The sequence below is a fragment of the Euprymna scolopes genome, chromosome 26 (assembly GCF_053919585.1).
Source record: "Euprymna scolopes isolate OS-2025 chromosome 26, ASM5391958v1, whole genome shotgun sequence".
NCBI classification, from domain to species: domain Eukaryota; kingdom Metazoa; phylum Mollusca; class Cephalopoda; order Sepiida; family Sepiolidae; genus Euprymna; species Euprymna scolopes.
In genome coordinates, this window is record NC_136507.1 from 106,793,055 (window position 1) to 106,809,512 (window position 16,458).

The following is a 16,458-nucleotide window of genomic DNA, read 5'->3' on the forward strand; positions in this document are numbered from 1 at the left end:
GTGTTATGTTGGTACAGTGGTAACGTCACCAGCTTTGAATGCTGCAGTTTTGCTTTCGGTTTCGATTCTGGCTGATGGCACCCAAATACATTTTTTGTTTTACTTCGAAAATCACGACTCTATAATAATATATATGAAATCTGAACAAATTAAAATATCATATTTAACCGTATTTTACGACCGGGCGAAGACACCCCCCCCCCGCTAGTACCACAAATAAATAAAACAGTATAATTTAGCCCCCCCCCCAAAAAAAATGCAATAAATACTCCCAGAGAACGCTGGATATTGCTAGTCAATAATAAATACAATAATAAAAAAAATAATACCTTTTATCTTTTACGAACGACTGCATCTTTTTTCTTATTGTTAGAGAAAAACACGTGTTTCCTTTGTTGTCATGGCAACCAGTGTCGTTGATTGCATTCGAATTCGATTGTTTATTTCTTGTCAATTTTGGATGACATTTTTTACGCCGTGGCAACGATACAACTTTCAACTTTAAAAAATGTTTAATTAGTTAATGCGATTTTTAGATTTTAAAAATATTCATTTAATAAAAGCTATTTTGCTGTTGATAAAAAAAAAATCGATATGGAGAATTGTGAAAATAAAAACGTGTCATGATTGTTTACGGAAACAAATTAGAATTGTTAGTGGAAAAAAATATGAAATAATTTTTTAAAAAGTTAACGAAAAGGTTTTAATTTATGTTTCATAAAATTTGGGGGGGAAAAAAAATAATAATCTCTGTTCGATTATTTCTTTATTCAAATACGCGTACTATATTATTCTTATTTTATTTTTTGATGATTTAAAGACTTTGGGAAAAAATCCTTCTGGACTGGGGCAATATATTTATTTTAATTTATTTACTTATTTTTCTTTTATTTATTCATTTATTTATTGCTTGTAAAACTGGTTTCTTTTTTGAGGAACTGAATTTTTCCCCCACATAAAAAAAAAAGTCTGTGACTTTGCGCTCTCGTGTGGAATTTGAAAACGAAAGAAAAACGAGGAAAACAAAAAGGAAACGTCTGATTTAAAAAAAAAAAAAAAAAAAAAAAAAATTGACATCTAAAATCTTGTTGCATGGAAATTTAATATTTCATTGTAAAAAAAAAAAAATGTTGCCCCTTAAATTTTTAATAACATAAACTATTTATTATTCTTGTTGTAAACGTTTCGATATCGCCCCCCCCCTCAACAAAAAAACAACACAATTGAAAAAAAAAAAAAAAACTTTCAAAATTATGTGAGTATAACATTATTTTTTCACTACCGGGAATCACCAAATATTTATTGGCAAATTGAAATAACAACTCATTGTTCTAAGGGAAGTAACTCTATTTCATTAAGAATCGTAAGAAAAAACGACCCCCCCCCAACTACTTTATTTAATGTAACATTAATAACAACAACAACAAAAAATGTAAAATACAACAATATTGCAATTTTTTTATAAAACATTTGAGCAATTGTAACAAAAATGATTTTTTGGGTTTGTATTACTGTACACATAGATTCGAAAAAGTTGTCAAAAAACAAATATATAACAAATAAATGTTTTCAAAGGCAAGATAAGTTACTTTTCTACCAAACTGGATATAATTTTCGTGTTTTTATTCAATGTAACATGTTTATTTAGCTCGAAAAGCATAAAGCGTTTACCGATGTATTGGAAAATTCAAAATGGCGCCCGACTCTCTCTTTAACACGGTAAGTTCGGGAAAAGGTGTTATAAATAATAAACTAGACAAAATACTGTTAGAAATTTGCTCAATATATGTTACCATGACATAAGATGACATATATTCGGTGTTTTTTTTTAAATAGTATTTTGTCTAGTTTATTATTTATAACACGTTTTCCCAAACTTACCGTGTTAAAGAGAGAGTTGGGCGCCATTTTGAATTTTCCAATACATCGGTAAACACTGCATGTTTTTCGAGCTAAATAAACATGTTACATTGAATAAAAACACGAAAATTATATCCAGTTTTGTAGAAAAGTAACTTATCTTGCCTTTGAAAACATTTATTTGTTATATATTTGTTTTTTGACAACTTTTTCGAATCTATGTGTACAGTAATACAAACCCGATTTTTTTTTTTTTTTGTTTTCAACTACTTTAGTAAAATAGAGTAACTTTCCTTGGAATAATGAGTTGTTATTCCGAATACCCATTTATTTTTGTTTCAGAATTTTTAGATGAGGATTGATAATTTTGCTTATATTATTCGGACTACTATCCTTATCTGGTGAGGATCGCATCCAAGATGAGAACAGTAGTCCGAATAAAACAAACAAATTTATTTATGGTAAAAGTTTAAAATATTTTAATCCTTCGATTTTAAACCAGAATTCGAACATCAAAATATTGAATTTCACATAAAAACCAATAGTATCTACTTAATTGTCATGTCATAGTAATGAACATATCCAAAAATTACAAAAACCGATAAGGTAGAAGATTAATTATTAACGAAAATAGTTTTCAAAGACAATTCGCGGCTACTAAATTTTGCTTAATTGGCCCAAGATTTTAAGTTTTCAGAAAATAATTATATCCCTTGTTACGATTGGAACTCTCCTGTTTATTTTAGCAAAACTCAATTTAATTGAAAATAATGAATGAAATTAACAAAATTTGATTACTTGTAAGGATGGTTTATGACATTGGATTTGAAGATGACCATGTTGTAGCTTGCAGGGAAACAATCCCACGGTAATGTGTTTCGTAGATAAAAAGTTCTTTTAAATCGTTTATGGAAATCCTGGAGAAAGAAAGGGAAGTTCTTTGCATTTGTGAAAGACGAGTTCTTGCTGTGAATATCTAAAACTCAAATATGTGATTATTCTTAAAAAGTTTCATCAGAACGTCGTATTATAAAATGTCAGTGTGTTTCTTTGCTTATTTAATGATTTAGTTATTCAATAGTGATTGGAAAGTTTTGTTCCTCCTAGCAAAGCTGAAAGCAGTCAAAGTTCTCAGGAATCAAAGCACCCCCTTTCCTGAGTCTAACACTTGAACTCTATATAAGATGCATAGATGTTCAAATGTTCCATTAACACTCTTTCCAAATACGTCCTAGGATGGAGTACTTACTGTTGCCATATCTGGACTGGAGTTGCTAGAATAGCTCATCCTGCCTTGACAGTTCAAAATAGATTTTGTAGCCTAGTAAGGGATGCCCTTTTCTCTTCCCTGCATCCTCTTTCCCACTGAAGAGACGTTACGAGTCTGTATTTTCTCTTGCTATTTTCATGGTAAGTGCTCGTCTGAGCTCCAATCTATGGTCCTCTCTTGCCAAACTTTCACAAAATGCACCATCTAGCTTAAACCACTATCAATAATTTCCCCCTATCTATGCATAAACCTAAATGTGGATTCCATGAACAAAGCTTCTTTCTTAGAACTGCATACCTTTGAAACTCTCTTCTGTTTGCCTGCATTCTAGCTGACTACAATATGGTCATGTTCAAATCCAGTGTAAACAAATTCTTGATGAGCTGTTCCCCTTAAGTAATCCAATTTACCAAATTTCCACTACTAGCGGTTACTATGATATTGTCCCATTGACTACCGTACACTCATTAACCCTTATCCTTGAGTGGCCTCTGGGCCTTGATAAGTGATGACTCCTTTGTAAAAAAAAAAAAAAAAAAAAAAAAAAGTAAAAAGTTGGGGGCATAATTTTCTTCTCCCCAATTGACCGTTTTAATATGTTATAGGATTTGTTTCGTTTTGATCTCTTGATCCTACTGGATTCTATAACAAGAATTCGTCTAGTCTGATGGAGTATTCAGTTTCTTGTTGCTATTTGAGGTAATTTCACTTGAAGAAAATGCACCACTCCTTTCTAAAAGATAGCATGGTTAGCCATAGCAAAGAGTTCTTATTTGGACCACAAATACGAAATGTGATTTTGAATATTTCGTTAGGGTTTACTTGTAGGGCAAAGTATCCTCATACCAGGTTTTCATGACGAACCCTTTCCAAAAGAAATTTTTTTTATGATGTACGTATCTGTAAGGGGCGATTACAAATGGAAACAAAAAATGTTGAAAGAAATTCACGAAAAACAAATGAACAAAGTGTCCCCTGCTGGCTAGTTCTGTCTCTACGCGAATCTTCTCTTCCGCGGTCTGTACAAATTCTAATACGGCTTTGTCGGAAACATTATTGTCAATTAAATGTTTTGTCACTATCTTTTCTAACTGAGTTTTCTGCAAACTCGTTGCTACATCTAACCCATAACGTTTTCCTACTACCAAAATGTCATCTTTCTTCAAAAACTACGAAGTCCTTCGAATGTGAGAGATTCTTTAAAACTATCTATTCCTCTCTTAACGTTTCTATTTTGATTTTGAAGATATTCAACTACAATGGGAATTAGCTGAGCTCTACGAAGAACAGATCTAACATTTAGTCCATAATGCCTTCCTACCACTGCAATATCATCTTTGGTTAATTTGTGGAGGCCCTTGCATGTGGGCGACTTTAGGAACTCTTCTACCTTAGACTGGTCCTGGATATGACCTTAAACTATATCCGATGGTGAGGTCCTAGCTTGCGGGTTTTGGGAAGTATGGAGCCACCCTTTAATTGCCATTGCTCCCAGGTCCACTCTGGCCCAGAGTGGTAGTACCTGTTAGGGTCCCAACTATGGGTTAAATAGAAACTGACTTGAAAAAACATTCTATTAAACTCTTCAAAATCACTGGATTCGGCATTAAATGACCTAAAAGGGTTGATATGCCGTAAAACAAAAACGACCATCCATCCATCTACCTTAGACATTTTCCTATCCCCTAAAGTTTCTATATCTATGGCCTTCGTTACCTCACACGTGTGTGCTGTCTGTCTAATGGGTCTTATAAAGATAGTCTTCCAGGACGTTAACCCCCATTTTTTTACAAATTCGAACAAAGAAATATAAAAAAAAAAAAATTACAAAATACAAATGAAATGATGACCTCTGGGTTCGATATATCTTGCCGAACAAGAGAGAATGGGGAGACTCTTTCGAAACCCGGAAAATGTAAAATTAACAAACAAACAGCATATGAAAGCGATGAAAACATGAACACAAATGGTGAAATTTAAATCAATTTTATTACAAAAATAGAATATGGTAGGGGAATGAGATTAAATTTAAAAAAAAAAAAAAAAAAAATTATGAAGATGTGGAAGCGGGTGTCTTACACTAATATCTAAAAATGCCAACGAAAAATCTATCAGTAGATAACAACAGAAAAAAATGGCAAAAAAAGAAGATTCATCGCACGAGAGAAAGAACAGTTTTTACTTTCTATGTGAAGTTTAAGCATCATTCTATTCACTTCAGACGACCATTCACAACATGCGGTACTTCTGCGTATAATTCATTCGCTGTTTTGTTATTTCAGCTCTTTGCATCTTTGGTTCGCCGTGTTCCCGCAAGTCTGTATTGTCGACATTATCTGCTTCGACGGTATCGGTCCGCCTCCATTTCTCTTTCGCTGTTGGATGGGATTGTCCACATCCGCTCGGCACGGCGGCTTTGCTAAGAGTGATTAAAAGAATGTCTTCTTTTTTTCCTTCCTCTCTCTCTCCCTCTTCTTTGTACTTTGCCTGCCCCTCTCTTTCTTTCTTTGTTCACTCTTGTCGCTTGGTATCTGGAACTAAAAGGGGTCAGAAAGTGCATTGACCAGATGACCTCGTCAACTCCAACTCGCTGGCTCATCCTCAAGGAGTCGAGATGGTGTTGGTATCTGAACGTTTTCTTCAATTCTCTTCTCCTCCCCTCTTTCTTTCTCTCGTTGTAGATTCGACCTCTCTTTTTCTCTTTGTTCTTTTGCTTCGGCGACAATTAAACAACAAAAAGAAAATGATACACTCTTCGTCGGCCTAAAATTTAAATTTAAAATTTTCTTCTTAAAACACAATCTAGTTTAAGGATTATGTGACAGGGCGAAGATGTCACATTCCAAAAATCACAAAAACCAAATCAAGAAAACCAAATTTTATGAGTAAACAAAAAAAGGGACTGTCTTGCATTGCCATTTTGAAAAAAAAAAAGACGAAGGCAAATAAGTCCACAATAATTCTAACTTGCAAGATCAGCCTTGTAATTTACATCAGTTGCTTTAAATTGTAAAAAAAAAATGATTTTCTTTTATCTAAATAAAAACTAATTGATCAATTTATGTGATTTTTGGAGCATGACTTTTTTTTTTTTTTTTTCGTAACGGATACATTCATCATAAAGATTTTTCTGTATTTTTTTTTTAATTGGGTTGAATTGTAAACAAATTTTTGTTACTTAATCAAAAAGTTAACAATCAAAAACTTCATAAAAAATCAGCACAGCTTTGTAAAATATCACACAGATCATGGCAGCGCGTCATTTTTTCAACAAATACGATGTTCATTCTTTTTTTTAAATTTTTTTTTTTTTTTCGGACTGTTATCTTCATAGTTGTTGTTTCACGACGTTTTGACCCACTCATCCTTTGGCCTTCTTCAGGTGATTAATCATAACGGGATAGGAATGCCAAGTCTCCTAACTGTATCCCCAGTAATTCCTGCCTTCCATAGTTGTTGTTGTCTCGCCACGTTTTTGGTCAACTAATCCTCTGGCCTACTTTGGGTAGGATTGAAACCTTTGTCTTCAGACAATGCTTACCAAGAACTGTAGAAACTCAACAGCTCTATATTGATTGCGGTTAGATTTTTTGGTCTTATAAATCCAAGTTTTTGATCTTATCTGGTCTTCCATTGTTGGGTCCATATCAAATAATATTATAAATTATTTTTATTGGAATCCTTTGAAACAACAAAAACTATGAAGATGAGGATAACAGTCCACAAAAACACACACACACACACACACACAAAACTGAAACAGAATTGAGATTCCAAGAAATATACATACACACAAATTACTCATCTCAAACGATTCCAAAAAATAATATTCAGACATTCATGATGGGTGACAAAGTGAATAAACTGATTTCATTCACGCGTTTGTTGCTGTATTGGGTTTCGATTGTTTTTATTTTGTTTTCCTTTTTTTTTTTTTTTAACCCTGCATTAAAACCCTGGCTGTTCCAAACATGGTTAGTCCCATGGGGTGCTTATACACTTCAATACAAAAAAATATTTATACTGTCATTATTTTGTAAAATATAGTTATCATGCTGGTTCAGGATATATCTACATTGCATGTTGAACAGTTTGAATCACTTTTATCTTGTTGATATTAATATAAAAAAATACAATAAAATAAATTATAAAACCTAAAGAAAAATTAAAAAATTACATTAGCTCAGCTCATAGTTACAAGACTGGAAGAGTAATAAATTGTAAATAAAATAATAATCCCATCAAAAGATCATAAGATAAACCAAATATCAAAACATTCATTTCATATTAAATATTACAGAGTAGTCTAATGATACATAATATGCGCTTATATCTAGAAATTTTCATTCCCAATGGAAAAAACAAAATTTATAAATCATAATACCTATGTTAGTAAGCTGGGGTGACTAGACACTCCAGAAGGACAAAGCGACGTTTACCTCCAAGGAAAACTGCAATACAACTGCGCCATCCTATGTGTGCTATACTCTCACTGAGTCAAGAAAGTATGGGGGGGGGGATATGTTGCCAACTAGGAATTATGAGCACTTAAGAAAAATTGGGAGAACAAAACAGCTCATGGGGTTAACGCAGGGTTTAACTGAGTCCCGAGGACGTGTTTTCTATTACTGTGTGTTACTCGTTCCTCTGTTTTTTTTGTTTTTTTTACAAATATTTGACTTTTCTTTCTCTAGCTTTACAACATGGCAAGAAAGAAGAAGGAAAGGAAAGAAACAAGATACGAAGGATGGAGTTTGACTCTGAAATATATTTAAATCATAAGTTTCAAGCAAGTAAAATATTTGCTTATTTTCATAAGATTGTGTTGTAATTTGGCTTTCAAATGCACTTGAATGCGTATTTTATTTTAATCACATTAAATCAACACTTCTATAACGGAACTCACACCCTGACGTTAAATAAGAAATTAATTAATACTCATTTTTCAATCTCATGCTACATTGTTTTAAGGACTTCCCTCATTCTTTATATAAAATTTTAAGTGTTGTATAAAAAATGGCGGATCCTTAGCAATAAAAAAAAATGTTTGAATAGAAAAAGTAGGCTTTTAATATCAGAGCGAGAAAAAACTTGACCTTATCCATTATTTATGATTAAATAAAAAATACGTAGTATAATTCAGTTGTGACACATTTTTTGGGGATTGGAGGCTCAATCTTTAGTGCCGGCAGTACTAAGAATACAACTATTAATTATTTGAGATTTCTACCCGGTCATGGCTGACAGAATGAAAGCATGTTCCACCTATGGATTAAATAAAGGTTTCCACCAGAAATTCTGTGTAGGTTTGTAGTGGACATTATCAAAGGTTGTCTGCCACATCGAAAAAGGTAAAATTAATGGACAAACAACAAATAAACAACAGATAAACAAACAGCGCTCCCCAAAATGTGTAACTTACAAACCCTATCAATATATTACAGGCAACTGGTACAAGACATGTTTTATAAGAAAGTCAGTAGGAAAAAAATCTCCAACACTTCCATACCGCATAGCATCCAGATGTGTGAGAGAGAGTGAGAAAGGAAGTCGATATCGCCACCTATTGGTTGAAACATGTAGCTATGGAAATAAGGAGTGATAACCCTATATGTCTCCAACTTGAGGGCGTTATGCATTGTGTCTGTGTATGCGAGCTAGGGTGAATAGTAGTTTGACAACCGCTTCTATAGATTCATGAATTCAACAAGATACACCTGAAGAAGGGCAAAGGTTATATCAGCTGAAACGTTGGGAGAATAACGCTAAATAGGAGGACAGTATTTCAAATAATCCACATAATGAATTGATAATTTATTTCGTCATGGCAGTTGCTTTTGTTTTGTTTTTTGTTTTTTTCTACTGTTTTGGCATGATCCTTTCCCCTTATTTTTTCTTTCTTTTTTTTTCTTCTGTTTAGGTATGATCCCCCCCCTCTCCTGTCCCTGCTTTTTTTTTTTTTTTTTTTCAAAAAAAAAAAGTTTGCCAAAATAAATGTGTCGAAAAACTGAAAAAGAATCAAGATTCCAAGAATTATTTTTCATGAAATATTTTATGTGATTTGTTTGAATTTAGCTGTCAAAAATGGTTGAGTGAATCACAGAATGTTGTACCTATTTACTATGCCTCCCCACGGGACAGAGTTAGACACCAGGGTCGTTTTTTAACGTGGAGAAAAGGTACAAAAATAAGAATTGTCTCAGTCGTTAAGGATTTCTCCTCCACCGAAAGAGAACAAGAAATGGAAGTGCAGCATCTGAAGAACAGATACTACACTTTGATCTTGACCAAAAGGCCAAGAATCACAGAATGTTGTATTTCAATATTTTAACTCCTTCAAAAAGCGAATGATTAAATCACGACTCGTTATTGAAATGACCACATATTTCGACAAGATTGTGGATAATAACGCACGATCATCATCATCATCATCATCATCATCATCATCATCATCATCACAATGGCTGCCTTAGAAAGAAAAGATCTAACAAATCTGTAATCAAACTAAAACTAATGTATGAAGCGGAAAAATAACAAAGGCGGTATTGAAACTGAAAGTCTTTACTTATCTGTTGAAAACTAGATATTATATTAGTTTATTATTCTCTTCAGAGTGCCTTACACACCAGATGATGTCATAAAGCTGCTATTTATGTTTCACGTCATCCATTTTTAAGTTGTTGGTTGGTTGTTTTTTTTTTTACATCATATCAACCCTTTTCAGGTTATTTAATGCCGAATCCAAAGATCTTGAAGAAAAATTTTTTAATAGAATATATTTGTTGTTTTCAAGTCGGTTTCTATTTAACCCATAGTTGGGACCCTAACAGGTACTACCACTCCGGGTCAGAATGGACCTGGGAGCAATGGCAATTAAAGGGTGGCTCCACACTCCCCAAAGCCCGCAAGCTGGGGCCTCACCACTGGATATAGTTTAAGGTCATATCCAGGACCCCATTTTTAAGTAATATATAATGATAATAATGGAAATAGTATCTCGATGAGATAGAAAAATGAAAAAGGAGCAAACCAATTTATGTGTCCATCAACGTTTCATCTTCATCGTAAGACTTCTTCTGGATCAATAAATTGAAGAAATTTATTCATCCAGAAGACTTACAATAAAGAGGAAACGTTGATGGATACATAAATTGGTTTGTTCATTTTTCTCTCTCTCTCTATCTCTTTCTCTCTCTCTTTCTCTCTCTCTATATATATATAAAATAAAAATTACAATTAAATTTACTAAAATGATCCAAGATGGTAAAACTAAAGTATATTATAAATATTAAAGAATTAATATGTATAAAGTAATCTCAACCAGATGTAAAAGCTCGATAAAACCAAATAGGAGATAGAGCTTATAATATAATTTAACTAACTTTCTTGAATTTACATTTTTTGATTTTACCGTCATTGGATACTTTACCTTTCACCAGACTATCCATTCACGTGAAATCACTTTTTTCTTCACCATATTCCCTCTGCTTCACTTTTTGTTATCAAGTAAGATCTTTGACTTACTTGCAATTTCATCAAATACTTTTGTATGCAAAATCCGATCCCGCATTTTGCTGATTCCTACCCTCTGATGAGAAGGAAAGTATTTCTTCGAAACTTTGTGGATTAAGGACTATCCACTTATTTAGTGTTTCCTTTTCAAATTAAATATGTTTTGGTCACATTCAATGCTGCTAAGACTAAGCTTGTTTCCTTCAATAACTACAAGAAACCTTCTCTCATTGCCTGAAAGTACTTCTTTTAAACTCCTCAGCCTAACGTTTACAGGGAATATGAACTGGAATAGATACATTGAGAGCATTGCCAAGGATGCTGCAAAGAAGGTGGGCTCTCTCTACCGTGCTAGAAAACTACTTACGCCTGAAAGTATCCTGTACCTCAATAAGGCAACCATTCGCCCATGTATGGAGTACTGTTGTCACATCTGGGCTGGTGCATCTGCTGCTTGTCTCTCGCTCCTGGACAGGGTTCAAAAGAGAGTTGCCAACCTGATAGATCCTGAACTGTCATCTAGGCTTCAGCCTCTGTCCCATCGACGAGATGTTGCATCCCTCTGCCTGTTCTACAAATACTTTAATGGTGAATGCTCTGACGAACTGCAAACACTTGTACCTCCTCGACGTAACTACCCCCGACAAACCTGACAAGCTACTAAGTCTAAGCCTTTTACTCCAAAAGTTTCTTCCCCAGAACTGCGGGTCTTTGGAACTCCCTTCCAGGATTCTGCTTTCCCAACTGCACTGATATGCAGAAGTTCAAGTGTAATGTTAACAAACATCTTTCTACTCATCTCCCTTCATAATGCCCCTGCAAATTAAGTCCCTGATAGTAGCCCCTTGCTTCAAAGTGGCACTGTGCCTTGTTTGGGGTGAAAATTGAATTAAAATAAAAAATAAAAAAAACCTTTTTCAAAATGTTTTTAACATGTTTTATTAACTATTTTCTCATATATATATATATATATATATATATATATATATATATATATATATATATATATATATATATATATATAATAAAAACCACACCGGAGATTTCTTGAATCAGCGCTTGTCGCAAATTCAAGCACAATCAAACGACGTAGAGATTTCTATAATGTATCGCCATTAATAAGTAAACTTTTATTAAAAGAACATAATTTAATTTTAGACATGGATTAACTCTCACACAATAGAAAACACCACCTATAATAATTAATTCATATAATCAGTCAATAAATTGCACAACAAAAATACACTCAAGAGAGTTGTATGCTCAATCTGTTAAGTCCAAAGTAGCTGAGCAGCGGCTTGGTTCCCACCAGTTTTGGCAAATAGCAAACAGAATCCTGAACAGAAGCGTGTGCTCCATCCCAACTATTATCAATGGACCTGAGGTAATCTCGTCAGCATCAGACAAAGCCAAACTCTTTGTCAAGAACTTTGCAGCTAATTCTGCCCTTTGCGACCAAGACCGCCAACCCCCAATATTTCCTCCTGTATCAGAAAACATGCTATGTGATATACGTATATCTGTACGTGATGTTGTGAAGCTAATCAAAAATCTTGATTCGAGTAAAGCAACTGGCCCTGACGGTATTCCAATTATAGTACTCAAAAAACTTCAACCTGAACTAGCGCCCATACTTACAAAACTGTTTAAACGTTGTCTTAAGGAGAATAGTTTCCCATCTCCCTGGAAAATCTCATCAGTATGCCCTGTATTTAAGAATTCAGGTGATCGCTCATCCCCCTCTCAGTACAGGCCAATAAGTCACCTGTGCGTCATGAGTAAGTTGCTAGAATCTGTGTTAAATACAGAAGTAATCAACCATCTCAACAAAAATAACCTTCTTAGTGACACTCAATATGGTTTCCGTTCTGCTAGATCTACAGCAGATGTCCTTACAGTTATATCGCATAGGATTAGCAAATCTCTCGACGGAGGCAATCTTTCTAGGGCAATTGCTCTTGACATATCTAAAGCCTTTGATAGGGTATGGCATAAAGGTTTACTTCATAAGATCGCTAGCTATGGTATAGCTGGAAAAGTCTTCTCAATTATTAAATCATTTCTTTCTGATAGGTTCATAAGAGTAGTAGTTGAGGGGCAAAAATCAGAAGCTCACAGTATTAATGCCGGTGTCCCTCAGGGATCCATCCTGGGCCCAACTCTTTTCCTGATCTACATTAATGATCTTCCAAATCATATCCTTACATCATTTGTAGACATTTATGCTGACGACACTACCATTTATGGTACCACATCTAAGACAGTAAACGACCAAGTTCTCTCCAATTCTCTCTCCTCTGATCTTGAGCACGTAGTACAATGGGGAAAGGAGTGGCTGGTTACTTTTAATGCATCTAAAACCAAGCTTCTCTCTTTACATCATCAACATTCTAATCCATATTTGTCATCAATTGAAATGAATGGCTCTCGTCTTCAGGAGGCCTCAAGTTTTGACAAGCTTCTGGGCTTGACCATTACTCCTGATCTTAAATGGAACACGTATATCAAATCTGTTACCAAGGCCGCTGGAAAAATGGTGGGATCTTTCTATCGATCCGGTAGATATCTCACTGCTGATGCTATTCTCTATCTATATAAGAGTCAGGTACGTCCAAGGATGGAATACTGTTGCCACATCTGGGCAGGAGCTGCTAGAAAGGACTTGTCCTGCCTTGATAGAGTTCAAAATAGACTTCGTAGCCTCGTAGGAGATGTCCTTTTCTCCTCCTTGCAACCTACATCTCACAGAAGAGATGTTGCGAGTTTGTCTCTGATGTATCGTTATTTTCATGGAAAGTGTTCAACTGAGCTTCAATCTATGGTCCCCCCTCGCCAAACTTTCACAAGAAACACTCGTCTAGTTGTAAACACTATCAATAATTTCCCCCACTCTTTATCTGTGCCTAAACCTAAACGTAGATTCCATGAACAAAGCTTCTTTCTTAGAACTGCACGCCTGTGGAATTGTCTTCCGTTTTCCTGCTTTCCGGCTGACTACAATATGGTTGTGTTCAAGTCTAAAGTAAATAAGTTCTTGATGAGCCGTTCCATATAAGTTATCAAATTTAACAAATTTTCATTACTAATGATTATTATATTGTTCAATTTCTACTGTACACTCTTTAACCCTTATCCTTGAGTGGCCTCTGGGCCTTGATAATGTGGTGATGCCTATGTAAAAAAAAAAAAAAAAAAAAAAAAACACTCATTTCATTTCAGTTACACATCCATATTTCAATTATGACGGACATATTTGTTCCAAGAAGAATATGAATTGCATCATATTTTTTTAAATATATTAACGGCTATATGACGTTATAAAAAAAAATCTTACTCTCTTTCACAACGCTATGCCCCCTCCCTTTTTTTTTTTTAAAAAACTTCCAACGACTTTTTTTGTTTCTGAAATAACCTTCTTAGTGACACGCAATATGGTTTCCGTTCTGCTAGATCTACAGCAGATGTGCAGCGGTTATATCTCATAAGAGGATTAGTGAATCTCTCGACAAAGGCTTCTTTTCTAGGGCAATTGCTCTTGACATAAGGTATGGCATAAATGCCTACTTAACAAGATTTCCAGCTACAGAATAACTGGAAATGTTTTCTCAATTATTAAATCATTTCTCTCTGATGGGCTCATAAGAGTAGTGGTTGATGGGCAGAAATCAGAAGCCCACAGTATTAATGCTGGAGTCCCTCAGTGGTCAATCCTGGGTCCAACTCTCTTCCTGATCTACATCAATGATCTCCCAAAACACATACTTAAATCATTCGTTGACATCTATGGCAACACATCAAAGGCCGTAAATGACAAAGTTCTCTCTGATTCTCTCTCCTCTGATCTTGAGCGAGTGGTACAGTGGGGGAGAGGTGGTTGGTTACTTTTAATGCATCTAAAACCAAGCTCCTGTCTTGACATCATCAACGCTCTGATACCCATCCGGCATCAATTGAAATGGATGGCTCTCATCTTGGGGAGGCTCTATGTTTTGACAAGCTTCTGGGCTTGACCTTTACTTCTGATCTGAAATGGAACACGTACATCAAGTCTGTTGCCCAGGTCGCTGGGAAAATGGTTGGATCCTTCTACTGCTCCAGAAGATATCTCACTGCTGATGCAATTCTCTATCTATATAAAAGCCAAGTATGTCCAAGGATGGAGTACTGCTGCCTCATATGGGCAGGAGCTGCTAAAAACAGCCTATCCTGCCTTGACAGAGTACAAAATAAACTTCATAGCTTAGTGGGGATGCCCTTTTCTCTTCCCTGCAACCTCTCTCCCACAGAAGAGACGTTGCGAGCCTGTCTTTGTTTTATCATTATTTCCATGGCAAATGCTCGTCTGAGCTCCAATCTCTCGTCCCCCCTCGCCAATCTTTCACAAAAAACACTCGTCTAGCTGAATCTACTGTCAATAATTTTCCCCACTCTTTATCTGTGCCTAAATCAAAACGTAGATTCCATGAACAAAGCTTCTTTCTTAGAAGTGCACGCCTGTGGAACTCTCTTCCGTTTGCCTGTTTCCCACCTGACTGCAACTTGGATACCTTCAAGTCCAACATAAACAAATTCCTGATAAACTGCCCCCCTAAGTAAGACACTTTATCAAATCTCCAATACTAACGATTACTATGATATTATCCAATTGGTTACTGTACATGCAATAACTCTTATCCCCGAGTGGCTTCCAGGCCTTGATAAGTGGTGACTACTATATAAAAAAAAAACAAGGTCATACATTTGATTACATCAAAATATATTCTCAAATATTTGTATTGGTGTTTTGTTTTCTTAATTTCATTCATCCATAGAAAGTCTTGCAATGAAGACGGTACGGTAATGAACACCTAACTTGCTTTGTTCCTTTTTTATCTCTCTATCTCGTTGGAATTCTATTATCATGACTGAAACACCAAAATTGAAATTAGTTTTTTTGAGACGCTCATATGTCGAAATCATATATAGAGCCCGTCATATATATATCTATAAAGCTGAATGTGTGTGTATGTGTGTGCGTGTGTGTCTGGTCATGAATAGGCTCCTATATGGTTTACTATTTTAAAAACCTGATTACATATAATGATAGAAGATGTATCGAGACACAGGAATGGGTATGTTTGATCTGGCAGAATGGTGGTTCTTTAAAATTGTGGGGTCTGCGTTCATGCCTGGTCCACAAAGTATGGAAATAAAAAAATTTTAAAATTAAAAAAAACGTTTACAAGTGTTTTTGATATAGATGTACATAAGACTACTTTGATAAGTATGTTTTAACTTAAATAGGGATGGTATAATAAAATTGTGGGGTCTGCGTTCGCGCCTGGCCTCCATAGAATGGAAATAGGCAAAAACTTTTCAGATCTATCTGCGTAAGTATACTTTGATAATAATGTTTCAGTTTGAAGAAATATGGTATAATAAAATTATGGGGTGTTCATTCGCACCTGACCTCCATAGAATGGAAATATGTCACAAAGTTTAACAATCTTTTTTAATATAGATCCACCGAATATTGTGATAAGTGTTTCAGTGTAAACAGGTATAGTATAATAAATTATGGAGTTTATCTATTTTATTTTTACTTTCATCATATTTTGCTTTGGTTTTGATACCCCCAAATTCAACCCAAATTTACAACCCTTCCTTTTCATAACCTATCATACTTTCATAAATCAGAGTCTATTTTCTGTAGGCTGTTTTTGAATCCAGTCAACAACGGGTACTTTTGCTAGTATATATATATAATATATATATATATATATATGATGGGCTCTCCCATCGATTTCGATATATACTAGCATTTCAGCCTGGCGTTG

At 34.7% G+C, this 16,458-nt stretch overlaps 1 protein-coding gene across 5 annotated transcripts in view; it reads left to right on the plus strand.

Annotated features, from left to right (window-relative positions):
* LOC145248351 (uncharacterized) overlaps positions 1–16,458 on the plus strand; it is a 106,091-nt gene that overhangs the window by 40,827 nt on the left and 48,806 nt on the right. The window contains exons 1-2 of one of the 5 annotated variants that reach the window (XM_080110268.1): positions 325–1,255; positions 7,825–7,919. The exons of 2 other annotated variants lie outside the window; for them this stretch is intronic. The gene's annotated coding sequence lies outside the window, so the exon portion shown is untranslated. Of the gene's footprint in view, positions 1–324; positions 1,256–7,824; positions 7,920–16,458 lie in introns of those variants that run through there. 2 more of the 5 variants (XM_080110269.1, XM_080110270.1) reach the window with 2 other exon arrangements.